This window comes from Lampris incognitus, chromosome 2 (assembly GCF_029633865.1).
Source record: "Lampris incognitus isolate fLamInc1 chromosome 2, fLamInc1.hap2, whole genome shotgun sequence".
Taxonomy (NCBI): Eukaryota; Metazoa; Chordata; class Actinopteri; order Lampriformes; family Lampridae; genus Lampris; species Lampris incognitus.
In genome coordinates this window covers 66862687-66880556 of record NC_079212.1, presented here as the reverse complement: position 1 = coordinate 66880556, position 17870 = coordinate 66862687, and positions in this window count along the sequence as shown.

Genomic DNA, 17870 nt, shown 5'->3' with positions numbered 1-17870 from the left:
CATCTATACACCATATATAGACAACTATACCTAAACACTCCTCTATTCATCTGTACACCATGTACAGACATCTATATCTAAACACTCCTCTATTCAACTATACACTCTGTATAGAAATGTATACCTAAACAATCCTCTATTCATCTGTACACCATATACAGACATCTATACCTAAAAACTCCTCTATTCATCTATACACTCTGTATAGACATCTATACCTAAACACTCCTCTATTCATCTATGCACTTTCTATAGACATCTATACCTAAACGCTCTTGTATTCATCTATACACTTTGTATAGACATCTATACCTAAACACTCCTCTATTCATCTATACACTCGGTATAGACATCTATACCTAAACACTCCTCTATTCCTCTGTACACACTGTATAGACATCTATACCTAGACACTCCTCTATTCATCTATACACGCTGTATAGACATCTATACCTAAGCACTCCTCTATTCATCTATACACCATGTATAGACATATATACCTAAACACTCCTCTATTCACCTATACACTACGTATAGATATATATACCTAAACACTCCTCTATTCATCTATACACCATATATAGACATATATACCTAAACACTCCTCTATTCATCTGTACACCATGTACAGACATCTACACCTAAACACTCCTCTATTCATCTATACACCCTGTATAGAGATCTATACCTAAACACTCCTCTATTCATCTATACACTCTGTATAGACATCTATACCTAAACACTCCTCTATTCATCTATACACCATATATACACCTCTATACCTAAACACTCCTCTATTCATCTGTACACCACGTACAGACATCTATACCTAAACACTCCTCTATTCATCTATACACCCTGTATAGAGATCTATACCTAAACACTCCTCTATTCATCTATACACTCTGTGTAGACATCTATACCTAAACGCTCCTGTATTCATCTATACACTTTGTATAGACATCTATACCAAAACACTCCTCTATTCACCTATACACTACGTATAGATATCTATACCTAAACACTCCTCTATTCATCTATACATTCGGTATAGACATCTATACCTAAACACTCCTCTATTCATCTATACACACTGTATAGACATCTATACCTAGACACGCCTCTATTCATCTATACACGCTGTACAGACATCTATACCTAAGCACTCCTCTATTCATCTATACACCATGTATAGACATCTATACCTAAACACTCCTCTATTCACCTATACACTACGTATAGATATCTATACCTAAAAACTCCTCTATTCTTCCATACACCATATATAGACATATATACCTAAACACTCCTCTATTCATCTGTACACCATGTACAGACATCTACACCTAAACACTCCTCTATTCATCTATACACCCTGTATAGAGATCTATACCTAAACACTCCTCTATTCATCTGTACACTCTGTATAGACATCTATACCTAAACACTCCTCTATTCATCTATACACCATATATACACATCTATACCTAAACACTCCTCTATTCATCTGTACACCTTGTACAGACATCTATACCTAAACACTCCTCTATTCATCTACACACCGTGTATAGAGATCTATACCTAAACATTCCTCTATTCATCTATACACTCTGTGTAGACATCTATACCTAAACGCTCCTGTATTCATCTATACACTTTGTATAGACATCTATACCTAAACACTCCTCTATTCATCTATACACTCGGTATAGATATCTATACCTAAACACTCCTCTATTCATCTATACACACTGTATAGACATCTATACCTAGACACTCCTCTATTCATCTATACACGCTGTATAGACATCTATACCTAAGCACTCCTCTATTCATCTATACACCATGTATAGACATCTATACCTAAACACTCCTCTATTCACCTATACACTACGTATAGATATCTATACCTAAACACTCCTCTATTCATCTATACACTCGGTATAGACATCTATACCTAAACACTCCTCTATTCATCTATACACACTGTATAGACATCTATACCTAGACACTCCTCTATTCATCTATACACGCTGTATAGACATCTATACCTAAGCACTCCTCTATTCATCTATACACCATGTATAGACATCTATACCTAAACACTCCTCTATTCACCTATACACTACGTATAGATATCTATACCTAAACACTCCTCTATTCATCTATACACTCTGTATAGACATCTATGCCTAAACACACCTCTATTCATCTATACGCTCTGTATAGACATCTATACCTAAACACTCCACTATTCATCGATACACTCTGTATAGACATCTATACCTAAACACTCCTTTATTCATCTATACACCATATACAGACATCTATACCTAAACACTCCTCTATTCATTTGTGAAACATGTACAGACATCTATACCTAAACACTCCTCTATTCATCTATACACCCTGTGTAGACATCTATACCTAAACACTCCTCTATTCATCTATACACTCTGTATAGACGTCTATACCTAAACACAACTATATTCATCTATACACCATATATAGACATATATACCTAAACACTCCTCTATTCATCTGTACACCATGTACAGACATCTATATCTAAACACTCCTCTATTCATCTATACACTCTGTATAGACATCTATACCTAAACACTCCTCTATTCATCTATGCACTCTGTATAGACATCTATACCTAAAAACTCCTCTATTCATCTATACACTCTGTATAGACATCTATACCTAAACACTCCTCTATTCATCTATACACTCTGTGTAGACATCTATACCTAAACACTCCTCTATTCATCTATACACTATGTATAGACATCTATACCTAAACACACCTCTATTCATCTATACACCATATATAGACAACTATACCTAAACACTCCTCTATTCATCTGTACACCATGTACAGACATCTATATCTAAACACTCCTCTATTCATCTATACACTCTGTATAGAAATGTATACCTAAACAATCCTCTATTCATCTGTACACCATATACAGACATCTATACCTAAAAACTCCTCTATTCATCTATACACTCTGTATAGACATCTATACCTAAACACTCCTCTATTCATCTATGCACTTTCTATAGACATCTATACCTAAACGCTCCTGTATTCATCTATACACTTTGTATAGACATCTATACCTAAACACTCCTCTATTCATCTATACACTCGGTATAGACATCTATACCTAAACACTCCTCTATTCCTCTATACACACTGTATAGACATATATACCTAGACACTCCTCTATTCATCTATACACGCTGTATAGACATCTATACCTAAGCACTCCTCTATTCATCTATACACCATGTATAGACATATATACCTAAACACTCCTCTATTCACCTATACACTACGTATAGATATATATACCTAAACACTCCTCTATTCATCTATACACCATATATAGACATATATACCTAAACACTCCTCTATTCATCTGTACACCATGTACAGACATCTACACCTAAACACTCCTCTATTCATCTATACACCCTGTATAGAGATCTATACCTAAACACTCCTCTATTCATCTGTACACTCTGTATAGACATCTATACCTAAACACTCCTCTATTCATCTATACACCATATATACACCTCTATACCTAATCACTCCTCTATTCATCTGTACACCACGTACAGACATCTATACCTAAACACTCCTCTATTCATCTATACACCCTGTATAGAGATCTATACCTAAACACTCCTCTATTCATCTATACACTCTGTGTAGACATCTATACCTAAACGCTCCTGTATTCATCTATACACTTTGTATAGACATCTATACCAAAACACTCCTCTATTCACCTATACACTACGTATAGATATCTATACCTAAACACTCCTTTATTCATCTATACATTCGGTATAGACATCTATACCTAAACACTCCTCTATTCATCTATACACACTGTATAGACATCTATACCTAGACACTCCTCTATTCATCTATACACGCTGTACAGACATCTATACCTAAGCACTCCTCTATTCATCTATACACCATGTATAGACATCTATACCTAAACACTCCTCTATTCACCTATACACTACGTATAGATATCTATACCTAAAAACTCCTCTATTCTTCCATACACCATATATAGACATATATACCTAAACACTCCTCTATTCATCTGTACACCATGTACAGACATCTACACCTAAACACTCCTCTATTCATCTATACACCCTCTATAGAGATCTATACCTAAACACACCTCTATTCATCTATACACCATATATAGACAACTATACCTAAACACTCCTCTATTCATCTGTACACCATGTACAGACATCTATATCTAAACAATCCTCTATTCATCTGTACACCATATACAGACATCTATACCTAAAAACTCCTCTATTCATCTATACACTCTGTATAGACATCTATACCTAAACACTCCTCTATTCATCTATGCACTTTCTATAGACATCTATACCTAAACGCTCCTGTATTCATCTATACACTTTGTATAGACATCTATACCTAAACACTCCTCTATTCATCTATACACTCGGTATAGACATCTATACCTAAACACTCCTCTATTCCTCTATACACACTGTATAGACATCTATACCTAGACACTCCTCTATTCATCTATACACCCTGTGTAGACATCTATACCTAAACACTCCTCTATTCATCTATACACTCTGTATAGACGTCTATACCTAAACACAACTATATTCATCTATACACCATATATAGACATATATACCTAAACACTCCTCTATTCATCTGTACACCATGTACAGACATCTATATCTAAACACTCCTCTATTCATCTATACACTCTGTATAGACATCTATACCTAAACACTCCTCTATTCATCTATGCACTCTGTATAGACATCTATACCTAAACACTCCTCTATTCATCTATACACTCTGTATAGACATCTATACCTAAACACTCCTCTATTCATCTATACACTCTGTGTAGACATCTATACCTAAACACTCCTCTATTCATCTATACACTATGTATAGACATCTATACCTAAACACACCTCTATTCATCTATACACCATATATAGACAACTATACCTAAACACTCCTCTATTCATCTGTACACCATGTACAGACATCTATATCTAAACACTCCTCTATTCATCTATACACTCTGTATAGAAATGTATACCTAAACAATCCTCTATTCATCTGTACACCATATACAGACATCTATACCTAAAAACTCCTCTATTCATCTATACACTCTGTATAGACATCTATACCTAAACACTCCTCTATTCATCTATGCACTTTCTATAGACATCTATACCTAAACGCTCCTGTATTCATCTATACACTTTGTATAGACATCTATACCTAAACACTCCTCTATTCATCTATACACTCGGTATAGACATCTATACCTAAACACTCCTCTATTCCTCTATACACACTGTATAGACATATATACCTAGACACTCCTCTATTCATCTATACACGCTGTATAGACATCTATACCTAAGCACTCCTCTATTCATCTATACACCATGTATAGACATATATACCTAAACACTCCTCTATTCACCTATACACTACGTATAGATATATATACCTAAACACTCCTCTATTCATCTATACACCATATATAGACATATATACCTAAACACTCCTCTATTCATCTGTACACCATGTACAGACATCTACACCTAAACACTCCTCTATTCATCTATACACCCTGTATAGAGATCTATACCTAAACACTCCTCTATTCATCTGTACACTCTGTATAGACATCTATACCTAAACACTCCTCTATTCATCTATACACCATATATACACCTCTATACCTAAACACTCCTCTATTCATCTGTACACCACGTACAGACATCTATACCTAAACACTCCTCTATTCATCTATACACCCTGTATAGAGATCTATACCTAAACACTCCTCTATTCATCTATACACTCTGTGTAGACATCTATACCTAAACGCTCCTGTATTCATCTATACACTTTGTATAGACATCTATACCAAAACACTCCTCTATTCACCTATACACTACGTATAGATATCTATACCTAAACACTCCTTTATTCATCTATACATTCGGTATAGACATCTATACCTAAACACTCCTCTATTCATCTATACACACTGTATAGACATCTATACCTAGACACTCCTCTATTCATCTATACACGCTGTACAGACATCTATACCTAAGCACTCCTCTATTCATCTATACACCATGTATAGACATCTATACCTAAACACTCCTCTATTCACCTATACACTACGTATAGATATCTATACCTAAAAACTCCTCTATTCTTCCATACACCATATATAGACATATATACCTAAACACTCCTCTATTCATCTGTACACCATGTACAGACATCTACACCTAAACACTCCTCTATTCATCTATACACCCTCTATAGAGATCTATACCTAAACACTCCTCTATTCATCTATAAACTCTGTATAGACATCTATACCTAAACACTCCTCTATTCATCTATACACCATATATACACATCTATACCTAAACACTCCTCTATTCATCTGTACACCATGTACAGACATCTATATCTAAACACTCCTCTATTCATCTATACACCCTGTATAGAGATATATACCTAAACACTCCTCTATTCATCTATACACTCTGTGTAGACATCTATACCTAAACACTCCTCTATTCATCTATACACTCTGTATAGACGTATATACCTAAACACAACTATATTCATCTATACACCATATATAGACATATATACCTAAACACTCCTCTATTCATCTGTACACCATGTACAGACATCTATATCTAAACACTCCTCTATTCATCTATACACTCTGTATAGACATCTATACCTAAACACTCCTCTATTCATCTATGCACTCTGTATAGACATCTATACCTAAACACTCCTCTATTCATCTATACACTCTGTATAGACATCTATACCTAAACACTCCTCTATTCATCTATACACTCTGTGTAGACATCTATACCTAAACACTCCTCTATTCATCTATACACTATGTATAGACATCTATACCTAAACACACCTCTATTCATCTATACACCATATATAGACAACTATACCTAAACACTCCTCTATTCATCTGTACACCATGTACAGACATCTATATCTAAACACTCCTCTATTCATCTATACACTCTGTATAGAAATTTATACCTAAACAATCCTCTATTCATCTGTACACCATATACAGACATCTATACCTAAAAACTCCTCTATTCATCTATACACTCTGTATAGACATCTATACCTAAACACTCCTCTATTCATCTATGCACTCTCTATAGACATCTATACCTAAACACTCCTCTATTCATCTATACACTCGGTATAGACATCTATACCTAAACACTCCTCTATTCATCTATACACACTGTATAGACATCTATACCTAGACACTCCTCTATTCATCTATACACGCTGTATAGACATCTATACCTAAGCACTCCTCTATTCATCTATACACCATGTATAGACATCTATACCTAAACACTCCTCTATTCACCTATACACTACGTATAGATATCTATACCTAAACACTCCTCTATTCATCTATACATTCGGTATAGACATCTATACCTAAACACTCCTCTATTCATCTATACACACTGTATAGACATCTATACCTAGACACTCCTCTATTCATCTATACACGCTGTACAGACATCTATACCTAAGCACTCCTCTATTCATCTATACACCATGTATAGACATCTATACCTAAACACTCCTCTATTCACCTATACACTACGTATAGATATATATACCTAAAAACTCCTCTATTCATCCATACACCATATATAGACATATATACCTAAACACTCCTCTATTCATCTGTACACCATGTACAGACATCTACACCTAAACACTCCTCTATTCATCTATACACCCTCTATAGAGATCTATACCTAAACACTCCTCTATTCATCTATAAACTCTGTATAGACATCTATACCTAAACACTCCTCTATTCATCTATACACCATATATACACATCTATACCTAAACACTCCTCTATTCATCTGTACACCATGTACAGACATCTATATCTAAACACTCCTCTATTCATCTATACACCCTGTATAGAGATATATACCTAAACACTCCTCTATTCATCTATACACTCTGCGTAGACATCTATACCTAAACACTCCTCTATTCATCTATACACTCTGTATAGACGTATATACCTAAACACAACTATATTCATCTATACACCATATATAGACATATATACCTAAACACTCCTCTATTCATCTGTACACCATGTACAGACATCTATATCTAAACACTCCTCTATTCATCTATACACTCTGTATAGACATCTATACCTAAACACTCCTCTATTCATCTATGCACTCTGTATAGACATCTATACCTAAACACTCCTCTATTCATCTATACACTCTGTATAGACATCTATACCTAAACACTCCTCTATTCATCTATACACTCTGTGTAGACATCTATACCTAAACACTCCTCTATTCATCTATACACTATGTATAGACATCTATACCTAAACACACCTCTATTCATCTATACACCATATATAGACAACTATACCTAAACACTCCTCTATTCATCTGTACACCATGTACAGACATCTATATCTAAACACTCCTCTATTCATCTATACACTCTGTATAGAAATTTATACCTAAACAATCCTCTATTCATCTGTACACCATATACAGACATCTATACCTAAAAACTCCTCTATTCATCTATACACTCTGTATAGACATCTATACCTAAACACTCCTCTATTCATCTATGCACTCTCTATAGACATCTATACCTAAACACTCCTCTATTCATCTATACACTCGGTATAGACATATATACCTAAACACTCCTCTATTCATCTATACACACTGTATAGACATCTATACCTAAACACTCCTCTATTCATCTATACACGCTGTATAGACATCTATACCTAAGCACTCCTCTATTCATCTATACACCATGTATAGACATCTATACCTAAACACTCCTCTATTCACCTATACACTACGTATAGATATCTATACCTAAACACTCCTCTATTCATCTATACATTCGGTATAGACATCTATACCTAAACACTCCTCTATTCATCTATACACACTGTATAGACATCTATACCTAGACACTCCTCTATTCATCTATACACGCTGTACAGACATCTATACCTAAGCACTCCTCTATTCATCTATACACCATGTATAGACATCTATACCTAAACACTCCTCTATTCACCTATACACTACGTATAGATATATATACCTAAAAACTCCTCTATTCATCCATACACCATATATAGACATATATACCTAAACACTCCTCTATTCATCTGTACACCATGTACAGACATCTACACCTAAACACTCCTCTATTCATCTATACACCCTGTATAGAGATCTATACCTAAACACTCCTCTATTCATCTATAAACTCTGTATAGACATCTATACCTAAACACTCCTCTATTCATCTATACACCATATATACACATCTATACCTAAACACTCCTCTATTCATCTGTACACCATGTACAGACATCTATACCTAAACACTCCTCTATTCATCTATACACCCTGTATAGAGATCTATACCTAAACACTCCTCTATTCATCTATACACTCTGTGAAGACATCTATACCTAAACACTATTCTATTCATCTATACACTATGTATAGACATCTATACTTAAACACTCCTCTATTCATCTATTCACTCTGCATATACATCTATACCTAAACACTCCTCTATTCACCTATACACTATGTATAGACATCTATACCTAAACACTCCTCTATTCATCTGTACACCATGTACAGACATCTATACCTAAACACTCCTCTATTCATCTATACACCCTGTATAGAGATCTATACCTAAACACTCCTCTATTCATCTATACACTCTGTGTAGACATCTATACCTAAACACTATTCTATTCATCTATACACTATGTATAGACATCTATACTTAAACACTCCTCTATTCATCTATACACTCTGCATAGACATCTATACCTAAACACTCCTCTATTCACCTATACACTATGTATAGACATATATACCTAAACACTCCTCTATTCATCTATACACTCTGTATAGATATCTATACCTAAACACTCCTCTATTCATCTATACACCATGTATAGACATCTATACCTAAACACTCCTCTATTCATCTATACACTCGGTATAGACATCTATACCTAAACACTCCTCTATTCATCTATACACTCTGTATAGACATCTATACCTAAACACTCCTCTATTCATCTATACACTCTCTATAGACATCTATACCAAAACGCTCCTGTATTCATCTATACACTTTGTATAGACATCTATACCTAAACACTCCTCTATTCATCTATACACTCGGTATAGACATCTATACCTAGACACTCCTCTATTCATCTATACACGCTGTATAGACATCTATACCTAAGCACTCCTCTATTCATCTATACACCATGTATAGACATCTATACCTAAACACTCCACTATTCACCTATACACTACGTATAGATATATATACCTAAACACTCCTCTATTCATCTATACACCATATATAGACATATATACCTAAACACTCCTCTATTCATCTGTACACCATGTACAGATATCTACACCTAAACACTCCTCTATTCATCTATACACCCTGTATAGAGATCTATACCTAAACACTCCTCTATTCATCTGTACACTCTGTATAGACATCTATACCTAAACACTCCTCTATTCATCTATACACCATATATACACCTCTATACCTAAACACTCCTCTATTCATCTGTACACCATGTACAGACATCTATACCTAACCACTCCTCTATTCATCTATACACCCTGTATAGAGATCTATACCTAAACACTCCTCTATTCATCTATACACTCTGTGTAGACATCTATACCTAAACGCTCCTGTATTCATCTATACACTTTGTATAGACATCTATACCTAAACACTCCTCTATTCATCTATACACTCGGTATAGACATCTATACCTAAACACTCCTCTATTCATCTATACACACTGTATAGACATCTATACCTAGACACTCCTCTATTCATCTATACACGCTGTATAGACATCTATACCTAAACACTCCTCTATTCATCTATAAACTCTGTATAGACATCTATACCTAAACACTCCTCTATTCATCTATACACCCTGTATAGAGATCTATACCTAAACACTCCTCTATTCATCTATACACTCTGTGTAGACATCTATACCTAAACACTATTCTATTCATCTATACACTATGTATAGACATCTATACTTAAACACTCCTCTATTCATCTATACACTCTGCATAGACATCTATACCTAAACACTCCTCTATTCACCTATACACTATGTATAGACATCTATACCTAAACACTCCTCTATTCATCTATACACCCTATATAGACATCTATACCTAAACACTCCTCTATTCATCTCTACACCATGTACAAACATCTACACCTAAACACTCCTCTATTCATCTATACACCATGTATAGACATCTATACCTAAACACTCCTCTATTCATCTATACACTCGGTATAGACATCTATACCTAAACACTCCTCTATTCATCTATACACACTGTATAGACATCTATACCTAGACACTCCTCTATTCATCTATACACGCTGTACAGACATCTATACCTAAGCACTCCTCTATTCATCTATACACCATGTATAGACATCTATACCTAAACACTCCTCTATTCACCTATACACTACGTATAGATATCTATACCTAAAAACTCCTCTATTCATCCATACACCATATATAGACATATATACCTAAACACACCTCTATTCATCTGTACACCATGTACAGACATCTACACCTAAACACTCCTCTATTCATCTATACACCCTGTATAGAGATCTATACCTAAACACTCCTCTATTCATCTGTACACTCTGTATAGACATCTATACCTAAACACTCCTCTATTCATCTATACACCATATATACACCTCTATACCTAAACACTCCTCTATTCATCTGTACACCATGTACAGACATCTATACCTAAACACTCCTCTATTCATCTATACACCCTGTATAGAGATCTATACCTAAACACTCCTCTATTCATCTATACACTCTGTGTAGACATCTATACCTAAACGCTCCTGTATTCATCTATACACTTTGTATAGACATCTATACCAAAACACTCCTCTATTCATCTATACACTCGGTATAGACATCTATACCTAAACACTCCTCTATTCATCTATACACACTGTATAGACATCTATACCTAGACACTCCTCTATTCATCTATACACGCTTTATAGACATCTATACCTAAGCACTCCTCTATTCATATATACACCATGTATAGACATCTATACCTAAACACTCCTCTATTCACCTATACACTACGTATAGATATCTATACCTAAACACTCCTCTATTCATCTATACATTCGGTATAGACATCTATACCTAAACACTCCTCTATTCATCTATACACACTGTATAGACATCTATACCTAGACACTCCGCTATTCATCTATACACGCTGTACAGACATCTATACCTAAGCACTCCTCTATTCATCTATACACCATGTATAGACATCTATACCTAAACACTCCTCTATTCACCTATACACTACGTATAGATATCTATACCTAAAAACTCCTCTATTCATCCATACACCATATATAGACATATATACCTAAACACTTCTCTATTCATCTGTACACCATGTACAGACATCTACACCTAAACACTCCTCTATTCATCTATACACCCTGTATAGAGATCTATACCTAAACACTCCTCTATTCATCTATACACTCTGTGTAGACATCTATACCTAAACACTATTCTATTCATCTATACACTATGTATAGACATCTATACTTAAACACTCCTCTATTCATCTATTCACTCTGCATAGACATCTATACCTAAACACTCCTCTATTCACCTATACACTATGTATAGACATCTATACCTAAACACTCCTCTATTCATCTATACACCCTATATAGACATCTATACCTAAACACTCCTCTATTCATCTGTACACCATGTACAGACATCCACACCTAAACACTCCTCTATTCATCTATACACCCTGTATAGAGATCTATACCTAAACACTCCTCTATTCATCTATACACTCTGTATAGACATCTATACCTAAACACTATTCTATTCATCTATACACTATATATAGACATTTATACTTAAACACTCCTCTATTCATCTAATCACTCTCTATAGACATCTATATCTAAACACTCCTCTATTCATCTATACACTCTGTATAGACATCTATACCTAGACACTCCTCTATTCATCTATACACTCTGTATAGACATCTATACCTAAACAATCCTCTATTCATCTATAAACTCTATATAGACGTCTATACCTGAACACACCTCTCTTCATCTATACACCATATATAGACATCTATACCTAAACACTCCTCTATTCATCTGTAGACCATGTACAGACATCTATACCTAGACACTCCTCTATTCATCTATACACTTTGTATAGACAGCTATACCTAAACACTCCTCTATTCATCTATACACTCTGTATAGATATATATACCTAAACACTCCTCTATTCATCTATACACTCTGTATAGACATCTATACCTAGACACTCCTCTATTCATCTATAAACTCTGTATAGACATCTATACCTAAACACTCCTCTATTCATCTATACACTCTGTATAGATATATATACCTAAACACTCCTCTATTCACCTATAAACTATGTATAGACATCTATACCTAAACACTCCTCTATTCATCTATACACTCTGTATAGACATCTATACCTAAACACTCCTCTATTCATCTATACACTCTGTATAGATATCTATACCTAAACACTCCTCTATTCATCTATACACCATGTATAGACATCTATACCTAAACACTCCTCTATTCATCTATACACTCGGTATAGACATCTATACCTAAACACTCCTCTATTCATCTATACACTCTGTATAGACATCTATACCTAAACACTCCTCTATTCATCTATACACTCTCTATACACATCTATACCTAAACGCTCCTGTATTCATCTATACACTTTGTATAGACATCTATACCTAAACACTCCTCTATTCATCTATACACTCGGTATAGACATCTATACCTAAACACTCCTCTATTCATCTAAACACACTGTATAGACATCTATACCTAGACACTCCTCTATTCATCTATACACGCTGTATAGACATCTATACCTAAACACTCCTCTATTCATCTATACACTCGGTATAGACATATATACCTAAACACTCCTCTATTCATCTATACACACTGTATAGACATCTATACCTAGACACTCCTCTATTCATCTATACACGCTGTATAGACATCTATACCTAAACACTCCTCTATTCATCTATAAACTCTGTATAGACATATATACCTAAACACTCCTCTATTCATCTATACACCATATATACACATCTATACCTAAACACTCCTCTATTCATCTGTACACCATGTACAGACATCTATACCTAAACACTCCTCTATTCATCTATACACCCTGTATAGAGATCTATACCTAAACACTCCTCTATTCATCTATACACTCTGTGTAGACATCTATACCTAAACACTATTCTATTCATCTATACACTATGTATAGACATCTATACTTAAACACTCCTCTATTCATCTATACACTCTGCATAGACATCTATACCTAAACACTCCTCTATTCACCTATACACTATGTATAGACATCTATACCTAAACACTCCTCTATTCATCTATACACCCTATATAGACATCTATACCTAAACACTCCTCTATTCATCTGTACACCATGTACAAACATCTACACCTAAACACTCCTCTATTCATCTATACACCCTGTATAGAGATCTATACCTAAACACTCCTCTATTCATCTATACACTCTGTATAGACATCTATACCTAAACACTATTCTATTCATCTTTACACTATATATAGACATTTATACTTAAACACTCCTCTATTCATCTAATCACTCTCTATAGACATCTATATCTAAACACTCCTCTATTCATCTATACACTCTGTATAGACATCTACACCTAAACACTCCTCTATTCATCTATAAACTCTATATAGACGTCTATACCCAAACACACCTCTCTTCATCTATACACCACATATAGACATCTGTACCTAAACACTCCTCTATTCATCTGTAGACCATGTACAGACATCTATACCTAGACACTCCTCTATTCATCTATACACTCTGTATAGACATCTATACCTAAACACTCCTCTATTCATCTATACACTCTGTATAGATATCTATACCTAAACACTCCTCTATTCATCTATACACCATGTATAGACATCTATACCTAAACACTCCTCTATTCATCTATACACTCGGTATAGACATCTATACCTAAACACTCCTCTATTCATCTATACACTCTGTATAGACATCTATACCTAAACACTCCTCTATTCATCTATACACTCTCTATAGACATCTATACCTAAACGCTCCTGTATTCATCTATACACTTTGTATAGACATCTATACCGAAACACTCCTCTATTCATCTATACACTCTGTATAGTCATCTATACCTAAACACTCCTCTATTCATCTATAAACACTGTATAGACATCTATACCTAGACACTCCTCTATTCATCTATACACGCTGTATAGACATCTATACCTAAGCACTCCTCTATTCATCTATACACCATGTATAGACATCTATACCTAAACACTCCTCTATTCACCTGTACACTACGTATAGATATATATACCTAAACACTCCTCTATTCATCTATACACCATATATAGACATATATACCTAAACACTCCTCTATTCATCTGTACACCATGTACAGACATCTTCACCTAAACACTCCTCTATTCATCTATACACCCTGTATAGAGATCTATACCTAAACACTCCTCTATTCATCTGTACACTCTGTATAGACATCTATACCTAAACACTCCTCTATTCATCTATACACCATATATACACCTCTATACCTAAACACTCTTTATTCATCTGTACACCATGTACAGACATCTATACCTAAACACTCCTCTATTCATCTATACACCCTGTATAGAGATCTATACCTAAACACTCCTCTATTCATCTATACACTCTGTGTAGACATCTATACCTAAACGCTCCTGTATTCATCTATACACTTTGTTTAGACATCTATACCTAAACACTCCTCTATTCATCTATACACTCGGTATAGACATCTATACCTAAACACTCCTCTATTCATCTATACACACTGTATAGACATCTATACCTAGACACTCCTCTATTCATCTATACACGCTGTATAGACAGCTATACCTAAACACTCCTCCATTCATCTATAAACTCTATATAGACGTCTATACCTAAACACACCTCTCTTCATCTATACACCATATATAGACATCTATACCTAAACACTCCTCTATTCATCTGTAGACCATGTACAGACATCTATACCTAGACACTCCTCTATTCATCTATACACTTTGTATAGACAGCTATACCTAAACACTCCTCCATTCATCTATACACTTTGTATAGACAGCTATACCTAAACACTCCTCCATTCATCTATACACTCTGTATAGACATCTATACCTAGACACTCCTCTATTCATCTATACACGCTGTATAGACATCTATACCTAAGCACTCCTCTATTCATCTATACACCATGTATAGACATCTATACCTAAACACTCCTCTATTCACCTATACACTACGTATAGATATATATACCTAAACACTCCTCTATTCATCTATACACCATATATAGACATATATACCTAAACACTCCTCTATTCATCTGTACACCATGTACAGACATCTTCACCTAAACACTCCTCTATTCATCTATACACCCTGTATAGAGATCTATACCTAAACACTCCTCTATTCATCTGTACACTCTGTATAGACATCTATACCTAAACACTCCTCTATTCATCTATACACCATATATACACCTCTATACCTAAACACTCCTCTATTCATCTGTACACCATGTACAGACATCTATACCTAAACACTCCTCTATTCATCTATACACCCTGTATAGAGATCTATACCTAAACACTCCTCTATTCATCTATACACTCTGTGTAGACATCTATACCTAAACGCTCCTGTATTCATCTATACACTTTGTTTAGACATCTATACCTAAACACTCCTCTATTCATCTATACACTCGGTATAGACATCTATACCTAAACACTCCTCTATTCATCTATACACACTGTATAGACATCTATACCTAGACACTCCTCTATTCATCTATACACGCTGTATAGACAGCTATACCTAAACACTCCTCCATTCATCTATAAACTCTATATAGACGTCTATACCTAAACACACCTCTCTTCATCTATACACCATATATAGACATCTATACCTAAACACTCCTCTATTCATCTGTAGATCATGTACAGACATCTATACCTAGACACTCCTCTATTCATCTATACACTTTGTATAGACAGCTATACCTAAACACTCCTCCATTCATCTATACACTCTGTATAAACATCTATACCTAAACACTCCTCTATTCATCTATACACTCTGTATAGACATCTATACCTAAACACTCCTCTATTCATCTATACACTCTGTATAGACATATATACCTAAACACTCCTCTATTCACCTATAAACTATGTATAGACATCTATACCTAAACACTCCTCTATTCATCTATACACTCTGTATAGACATCTATACCTAAACACTCCTCTATTCATCTATACACTCTGTATAGATATCTATACCTAAACACTCCTCTATTCATCTATACAC